At 44.2% G+C, this 9170-nt stretch overlaps 1 non-coding gene across 1 annotated transcript; it reads right to left on the bottom strand.

Moving 5' to 3' along the window:
- Positions 1 to 1139: 1139 nt before the first annotated feature.
- LOC120657916 lies at positions 1140 to 1246 on the bottom strand. The gene has a single exon (XR_005668445.1). It is a non-coding gene; the product is annotated as a small nucleolar RNA R71 (small nucleolar RNA).
- Positions 1247 to 9170: the final 7924 nt, after the last annotated feature.

Raw genomic sequence — 9170 nt, 5'->3', positions numbered from 1 at the left:
GTGGTGACAGCCTTGTCCGTCCCTCGTAGTCCACCATGTTCGGGTGTTTTCATAGCAGTAGGATTGCCAAAAGTATGTTGGGCCCCTTCTCACCCCTGTCTGCGCCCTTCGGTTAGGCCGCCGAAGTAAGCTCCTAGTTCCGACACCAAGATAGAAGCATAGATTAGTTCTAGTGAGGCTAGCTCAGTAGTTTAGAAATGTTTCAGGAGTCCTTTCTCGCTTGTTGTCCTCCCAGCTGCTACCTCTCTAAGGTATAGAGTCTCCTGTGTGTCACGCGGTCATAGCTTGGCCATTTACCTCATCAGTTATCTGGCTTACCCCTGCTGAATCAATCGGTCGATAATTTCAGTAAAGGTTGTCACTACAAATTTATGATACACTTTACTATAGTGCTTCCCTGAGGATTTCACGATACCCTGGAATACTCCAAGGTGAAGTGCTACACCGGTGAATTCTGTGCGCTTGCAGAATACCCATTCAGATTGAGCATAAGAGACACCAACAAGCATTTCTGGCGCCGTTGTCGGGGAAGCAATTGGCTAAAGTTATCGTATAATTGAGTGGAAAACCTTACTGTTTTATCACCGCTAGTTTTAGCGGGCTTACCATTGCTCTCTCTCTGATTTATTCAATGTAGAGCAGTGCTTGACCGGTTTTGATCTACCATCCAACTTCGATCCGAATCCTCAGAGAATTGGGCGAATTGTGAGACGCCGCGTCGTCCCACCTTGGAAGAAACCCACTTGGAACCCTCATTTGTCAGTCTGAGCACCACCCATGGCCAAGACTCTCAGGCAGTACTTGGCCACGTCCAGTAGCGACATCCCTACTGTACTGAACAATGACCAAGGCAATGATGGCTTTGAGGTCAAGTCGGGACTGGTGAACATGGTTCAAGCGAGTCCATTCTGTGGCCAGGCATCCGAGGATGCCAACGCTCACCTTCAAAATTCTTAGAAGTGAGCAGCACCATCATCCCCAGAGGTACCACAATGGATAATGTTCGTCTTCGACTGTTCCCATTCTCCTTGCTAGTCAAGGCGAAGATGTGGTTTTACACCAACAAAGCAGACTTCACCATATGGGAGGCTTGCTCCAATGCATTTCTGACGAAGTATTTCCCGATGGGCAAAACCAATGCCCTCCGAGGCAAGATCTCCGGATTTCAATAGCTCCCGGATGAAGCCATTCCGGAAGCTTGGGAGAGATTCTAGGAGTACATCGCAGCATGCCCCCACCATGGCATGGAGGAATGGCTAATTATTCAGAGTTTCTTCAATGGCCTAAACATACCAGCTCAGAACCACATCGATGCAGCATCAGGTGGTTCCTTCCTTTTGCTCAATGTCGCTGCAGCAAAAGCGCTGGTAGAGAAGATTGCTTCCAACCAAAGTTGGAAAGGTGAAAGGCAGCAACAGCCCCGCAAGAGAATTCATCATGTTGACAGCATCGATATGCTTGCTGCCAAGATGGACCTTCTCATGAAGAGACTCGAGTCTCCGCACCAGGAGGCTAACCAAGTTATGGATTCTCGCATGACATGCTAGATCTATGGAGAAACTGGACACATGGGCAACTCTTGCCCAATCACTCAGGAGGAAGCTCAGTTCGTTGGAGCGAACAACTCCAACAACTCTGGCTTTCGTCCTCAGCAGGGTTGGAATTCCAAACCCAACATCCGCTTCAGTCAGCAGCAAGGTATGAACTTTAATAATAATTTTCAGCCTTCTTTAAAGGACCTAATTTATGGCCAGAAACAAATTAATGATAACATTAGTAAAAATTCCTTGCCAATGATAAAATTTTGGAATCTTTGGCCGAACAACTAGAGGGCATAAATTCAGTTATTAAAAATCAGTTGAGCTTCAATAAAATGATAGAAACTCAGGTTGCTCAATGTTGGCGATCGATAACGATGGTTTTCATCGCCAACGCTCTGCCTGATTTCATGAAATGTAGGCCCTAACCATTAAAAACCATTATTACTAATGAGTTCCACAAGTTTTGGTGTTTATTCGACTTCAGGAACAACATATTTAAATTTGACCCAAAACGGACGCGGTTTGGACCGAAAGGCCCAAATGCGGCCGACCGGCATACTTTCGATGGAATCTTGGAATGAGACATTACCAAAGTCACATAGAGTGAGAATCCAAGCCATTCGAATGGGCTAAATCAAGAAATGCATAACTTAGACCCGGAAGGCTTGGACCCTGTTGATGGTGCTTAAGTGCCATTTTCAACTGTCAACTATACTCAATAATCAAGGAAAACTACATGCCTTACTCGCATATTTGTATCACTAACCTTGCTCCACATTTGTTTTTTAGTTTTGCACATTTCAGATAAGCAGGAGCGAAATAAGACGAAAGCACACAGCAGACGCCATACAACTACGCAGAATATCGCATCCGGCGTCACACCCTTACAAAGAGGGCCCACATGTCAGGGGAAACAGGGCCTCCACGCAAGATGCACTAGAGGATAAGGATAAGATCCAACGAATCAACCACTCAGCAAAGGATCAGGCCGAGGGGCCGCCAGGTGGGGTCGGCCGACCCCCTGGGTCAGCTGAATGTGGCAGAACCACCTGAATTATTCCGACTCAAGTGCGCAGGCCATCACCATAAAGGCAACACCGACTCAAACGCACTTCAAACGGAACAATTCTTGGTCTGTCGGGTAACGTCCCGATACAACCACCGGTTCTCGGATCGAACAAGCATACCCCGCACGAAGGCGAGTCCAGAGATATTACAACCACATGTTTTACAAACACAAGCTCAGTAGTGATTACAAACCAGTTCAAACCATTATTACAGAACCAAACCTTGTAAAACAGTTATACAAGCCATAACTTTAAGTTCAGAGTTTGAAAAGCAGCAGAAAGAGAAAAATGAAGGCTACAACACGTCGCAAAAGTATACCAAGCTAGCCCAAGCAAGGTATCACTCATCAAGGTCATTGCCGGCCGAAGACGGATCCCACTCTACGGACCAGCCAGGAGGCAAAGAGCAGGGCCAAGACAAACTAGCGGCCTAGTCCTCAAAACCCATACCTGAAAAAGGGTTTCAACAGCAAGGCTGAGTATTCTAATACTCAGCAAGACTTAACCGTCAACGGGTATACATAGCCCACCTAACTAGACTATGCAGGGTTCTGTGAGGCTCTGGTTTTCCTTTTGCTGAAAAGCAATAAAGAGTAGGTCCTTACTTTCAAATTTTAGCTTTCCAGATTCTAGTTGATTAACCATTCTATGTAAGCAACTACTATTCAACCATGGTAGATCTTTAAGCAAACATCAAGATTTATCATAATACTGTTGCTCTTATTACTCTGTGTGGCAAAGAGATCAAGTAGTCCCAAACCGTGAGAAGCGGACGATTCGAATCGAATTTGTTAACCTGGCCAGGCAGACCTAACATACACATTTGGAACACTGTCGGGTCATTCTCAAACAACCATTTACCTTTCTTTCCGGCTTGTGGATAGGGACACTCTCCCCGACTACAGGGCACCAAGGTCCAACCTCGTCACTTGTAGCCGCAGTGTTGATCAACAATAACATATAAAAACCTATCTCTAAAGAGAGAGTGATAGGTATATCCACTCCCCGGTCCAATCGGCTACTAAGCTTACCGCGTAACATATTTACGGCATGTGGCTAGTACGTTCAAAAACTTAACCAGCACTACCACACACCGCGACCTTAGCAAGTTCATCAACACAGACGGGGTCTCACACAAGGTCATGATATCGAACACGACCCCGTCCGTCGTCCTTATATTGATAGCAGAAAATAAACAAGCAATTCCTATAGAGCTCGCGAGTGACAGGAAATCACTCGACTTTTACCGGTCCTATAAGCTTAGCAATTATTCGAACTCAGGTCTAGTGTTCAGTACATAGGTTCCAAGGATCATGCATCTAGGGTTTCAATTCAAATCCTAAGAACTGTAAATGCACAAGTAAGTAATAACGATAAATTGTAATAATTTGAAATATAGGTTATGTCCGGGGCTAGTCTTCTCGGTAGTCGCTAGCTAAGACAGCCTTGGGCTCTTCCGAACTTTGGTCTGGGGCTTTAGTTAGTACAGCAGTGTTCACCTGGGCTTCGGGATCACCTCCTTCGGACTCCGGGATCAGCTCGTACGTCCCGTCCGCTAATACCGTAGTATCTATATGTGATGCAAGAATAGTATTACCACAACCACATACATTTCACGATAAAGTTGTAGTCTACAAATAGCAACACAACTTAGCATATGTGCAATCGTTTATAGAGTAGATAACTAACATTTCTAACTACACAAGGCATCATGATCAACCGCACAAAAGAAGCTTACTAACTTCATGAACAAGTTGTAGTGGTTCCTATAGCTTGTAATTCATGGTTTGCTAATAAATACCTAACTCAGCACACATTCAGTAGTAAATTCATCAAAAATTACATCAAACAGAAAGTAAATAGAGTAATCTATCCTGCAAATTTCATACCAAATCATGCAGCCATTTATTCAGAACAATTCATTTATTCAGACAACTCCTAGATCAAATTTGAATTATACAGGTTATACCAGAGAAAAATAGAAGCTACAAATTTAACAGGAGGTCTATACAGAGCTAACTTAGCTACTATAATTTTTTCAAGATTTATTCTATAGATAATTAATTCTGAGAAAGTAAACAATATTGACAGCCATCTAAGAAGATTCATTTTCACCTTCTGTTATAATCATGAACTGGTGCTCAAATCCTACAGACAGTAACATATGACTAAAAAAAGGCTCCACAAATTTTATCAGGATTATATAAACAAGGAAACTATTTATCATAATTTTTATAGCAACACTAGAGTCACATGAAAATTTCACCATAAAAATTTCACAGCAAGACATGGTTTCAATCATCAGTTAAGAAAAAGATAAAAACAACTATCATTCAAGCACTAGTAACACAAATCTACTTCTACAGAAAAAACTTTCAACTAACACCCATCATATTATGATTCTACTTCATAGAGCTGCTCTCAAGGATTCCAAAACATCAAGGTTTGCATTTTTCTGATTTTTCTACGAATTTCTATGGAATTTCAAAGTTTACAGCCAAAATAACAAAGAAGTCCCTGCTGACACTATTCACATGAGTCTTAGGCTATGCAGATAACCCCCTGGGTTTTTGCTCGTTTTAACCCGAGGTCCCTGGCCATGGTCAGAGAAGGGGCGGGTGGTTTGACTGGCCAACTTCGGCGACGGCGATCGCCGGCGGCGAGGGTGGAGGGGCGTGAGAGGTTCACCAGGCCCGTGCGCACCTGTAGATGCCCGAGATTGAGGTCGGGGTGGCCTGTAGCGGCGGCGCGACGAGAGCAGGCGGGTCGGCGGCGGAGGAGAACGGTGGAGGCGACGCTCCGGTGAGTTCTGGGCGAGGAGGAGGGGTGGGTGAGCTGCGCGAGGTCGAGGCACAGCTGATGGAGGGGTCAGCGTGGGTGGAGAGGCTGCGGAGAGGCGGGTTCATGGCGGCGTCGAGCTCGCCGGCGTTCGGGCGGAGCGGCGGCGGCGTTCTGGGGTCTGGGGTTGGGGAAATGGTGAAAAGATGAGGGGAACGGGTTGCGGGGCTTCTTGTAGTGCTGGTGCGTGCGAGAGATAGGAGAGCCGGGCTCTAGCTTGAGCTGTCCACGGCGACGAGGATGTGGCGGCCGGCGGTGGTCTTCTGGGCGCATGGCGGAGCGAGGAGGCTCCAGCGCAAGGGTAGAGGGCGGTGGAGAGGTCAAGCGCGACGCGTGGAGAAGCTCAGCAAGCAGGAGGTGGCTTCTTGGCCGTTTCACATTGGCTTGCGGCGCTGAACAGCGGCGGCGTGAAGCAGAGGAGCAGGCAGGAGGAAGGAGGAGGTGGACTGATTTGCAATTTCAGAAAATTTCAGGGATCAGTCTGTAAAATAATGATAACTTTTAATCTAGGGCTCAAATGAAAAAGTGCCCAACATGAAAGTTGTTCAACTTTTCAAGATCTACAACTTTGATGTTGTGCAAAAAATTATTTGATCAAAGGTTAAAGAGTTATTTTTGAAAACATAAAGAGGATTTGAATTCAAAGGACTTTGTCTTTTTCAAGGCAATTTCACTTTAAATTTAGACTGAAATGAAACATTTCCTGCCAAGTAATGATTACACTACATTTTTTAAATAAACCCTCCACAAAAGCTATAAACACACATCCTATTCAAATAAAACTATAAAGTTGACCTTGGAATAATTCATAATTACACAAAGGTCCTTAAAATTTTAAAATAGGCCCTTGCTCAAACAATTTCACACATGAAGCACAGGAAATAAATGTAGTTTTATTGTGCAGACACCTAGGGTGTCACAGCCTTCCCCCCTAAAAAGAATCTCGCCCCGAGATTACAAGAAGACTAAGGATGGAAAGGTTTGGTACCTGGATTTGTTCTAAGAAAGTCGGGAAAGTTTCTTTGGAGATAAATTTCAGTCTCCCAAGTGGCATCTTCCTCAGTATAATGATTATGTCAAGACTTCTCAAATTTAACTTTAAGAAGACTGCGGAAAAATGTGATTCTAATTCAAAAGTTTACAAGGCTCAGGAAGTAAACAAACCACAATTGGTACTGGTTCATCATTTGAGATTCTATGGAACGAAAAGATCATCAAGACATCAAGATGGAACTAAGGATAAAGACATGACTCAATTTCCCTCTCTCAAACCATAGACTTTCTTAGGTTTAATCTAAGTGCTCTAATAACATGCTCCCCAAACCAAGTTTTCATTCAACTCTTTGTTTAACCACACTAAAACATATTCATGAAAACAAACTCTAGAGATTCCTTAAGAAGACTCATGTAACATTTTCCAATTCTAGGAATCAAAGCAAACATCAACCAAATATGTATGCACGTCCTGTTCGTTCCTCACAAGATAAACAATTGCCAACTATTGTCGGGCTTACGGGGTTAGCACGGTGGCATAACATAGATACGGCTCTCCCTATATAGCTAGTCGATAAATTCTAACCGTTCTTAACTTATCGAATTGCGGTTAGTGTACCTGCAGAAGATTGACAGAACATATATATATCCATTGAACCTTTCATGCCAGCAATCATGAAAGTGTTCCCATACATTACCGCTCACTATAGAAGCGGCAGCCATACAATTTCCGTCGTATGGCCAACGTTAACATACGCCACTGAGATAGAGTATTCACGAGTCCCTTTACTCCCAATATAATCGACCGAAGGTTGGTATATTGGCAGCAGCTCAAGTAGGTCACTGCTTGAGCGCAGCGTTCGGTTCGCATCGCCGACGGGAAGGTCAGACTCCCTCAGCTGACTGAGTACACTTTACTTCCAATATAGTCAACTAATAGCTGGTATATTGGGAGTACCTCAAGTAAGCCACTGCTTGAGGGCAGCGTTCGGCTCGCATCACCGACGGGAAGGTCAGACTCCCTCAGCTGACTGAGGATCCTTACCTTCTTACCTTAACATAGATGCGTTGTTACAAAAATCAAGGGTTGCTTGTGAGTATGGTTTGGCAAAAATGAAAAGTGCTGGAAGTCAGATAAAATAAACCATACATAGATAGCCACCTAGTAACTCCCGTAAATTCCCTAGGACTTTGCATTCTATGCATAGCCATTAACGAAACTACGTTGGTTTCAGAAATACCTTGTTGGTCAATTTTATACGGAAATCGAGTTTTAAGGTTCCAACACCTCTGGTGTACGCATGCAGCTCTGATACCAGTTGTGGCAGAACCACATGAATTATCCCGGCTCAAGTGCGCAGGCCATCACCATAAAGGCAACACCGACTCAAACGCACTTCAAACGGAACAATTCTTGGTCTGTCGGGTAACGTCCCGATACAACCTCCGGTTCTCGGATCGAACAAGCATACCCCGCACGAAGGCGAGTCCAGAGATGTTACAACCACATGTTTTACAAACACAAGCTCAGTAGTGATTACAAACCAGTTCAAACCATTATTACAGAACCAAACCTTGTAAAACAGTTATACAAGCCATAACTTTAAGTTCAGAGTTTGAAAAGCAGCGGAAAGAGAAAAACGACAGCTACAACACGTCGCAAAAGTATACCAAGCTAGCCCAAGCAAGGTATCACTCGTCAAGGTCATTGCCGGCCGAAGACGGATCCCACTCTACAGACCAGCCAGGAGGCAAAAGAGCAGGGCCAAGACAAACTAGCCACCTGGTTCTCAAAACCCATACCTGAAAAAGGGTTTCAACAGCAAGGCTGAGTATTCTAATACTCAGCAAGACTTAACCGTCAACGGGTATACATAGCCCACCTAACTAAACTATGCAGGGTTCTGTGAGGCTCTGGTTTTCCTTTAGCTGAAAAGCAATAAAGAGTAGGTCCTTACTTTCAAATTTTAGCTTCCCATATTCTAGTTGATTAACCATTCTATGTAAGCAACTACTATTCAACCATGGTAGATCTTTAAGCAAACATCAAGATTGATCATAATACTGTTGCTCTTATTACTCTGTGTGGCAAAGAGATCAAGTAGTCCCAAACCATGAGAAGCGGACGATTCGAATCGAATTTGTTAACCTGGCCAGGCAGACCTAACACACACGTTTGGAACACTGTCGGGTCGTTCTCAAACAACCGTTTACCTTTCTTTCTGGCTTGTGGATAGGGACACTCTCCTCGACTACAGGGCACCAAGGTCCAACCTCGTCACTTGTAGCCGCAGTGTTGATCAACAATAACATATAAAAACCTATCTCTAAAGAGAGAGTGATAGGTATATCCACTCCCCGGTCCAATCGGCTACTAAGCTTACCGCGTAACATATTTACGGCATGTGGCTAGTACGTTCAAAAACTTAACCAGCACTACCACACACCGCGACCTTAGCAAGTTCATCAACACAGACGGGGTCTCACACAAGGTCATGATATCAAACACGACCCCGTCCGTCGTCCTTATATTGATAGCAGAAAATAAACAAGCAATTCCTATAGAGCTCGCGAGTGACAGGAAATCACTCGACTTTTACCGGTCCTATAAGCTTAGCAATTATTCGAACTCAGGTCTAGTGTTCAGTACATAGGTTCCAAGGATCATGCATCTAGGGTTTCAATTCAAATCCTAAGAACTGTAAATGCACAAGTAAGTAATAACGATAAA

The sequence above is a fragment of the Panicum virgatum genome, chromosome 1N (assembly GCF_016808335.1).
Source record: "Panicum virgatum strain AP13 chromosome 1N, P.virgatum_v5, whole genome shotgun sequence".
NCBI lineage: Eukaryota > Viridiplantae > Streptophyta > Magnoliopsida > Poales > Poaceae > Panicum > Panicum virgatum.
This window is presented reverse-complemented; position numbering and strand designations above follow the sequence as displayed.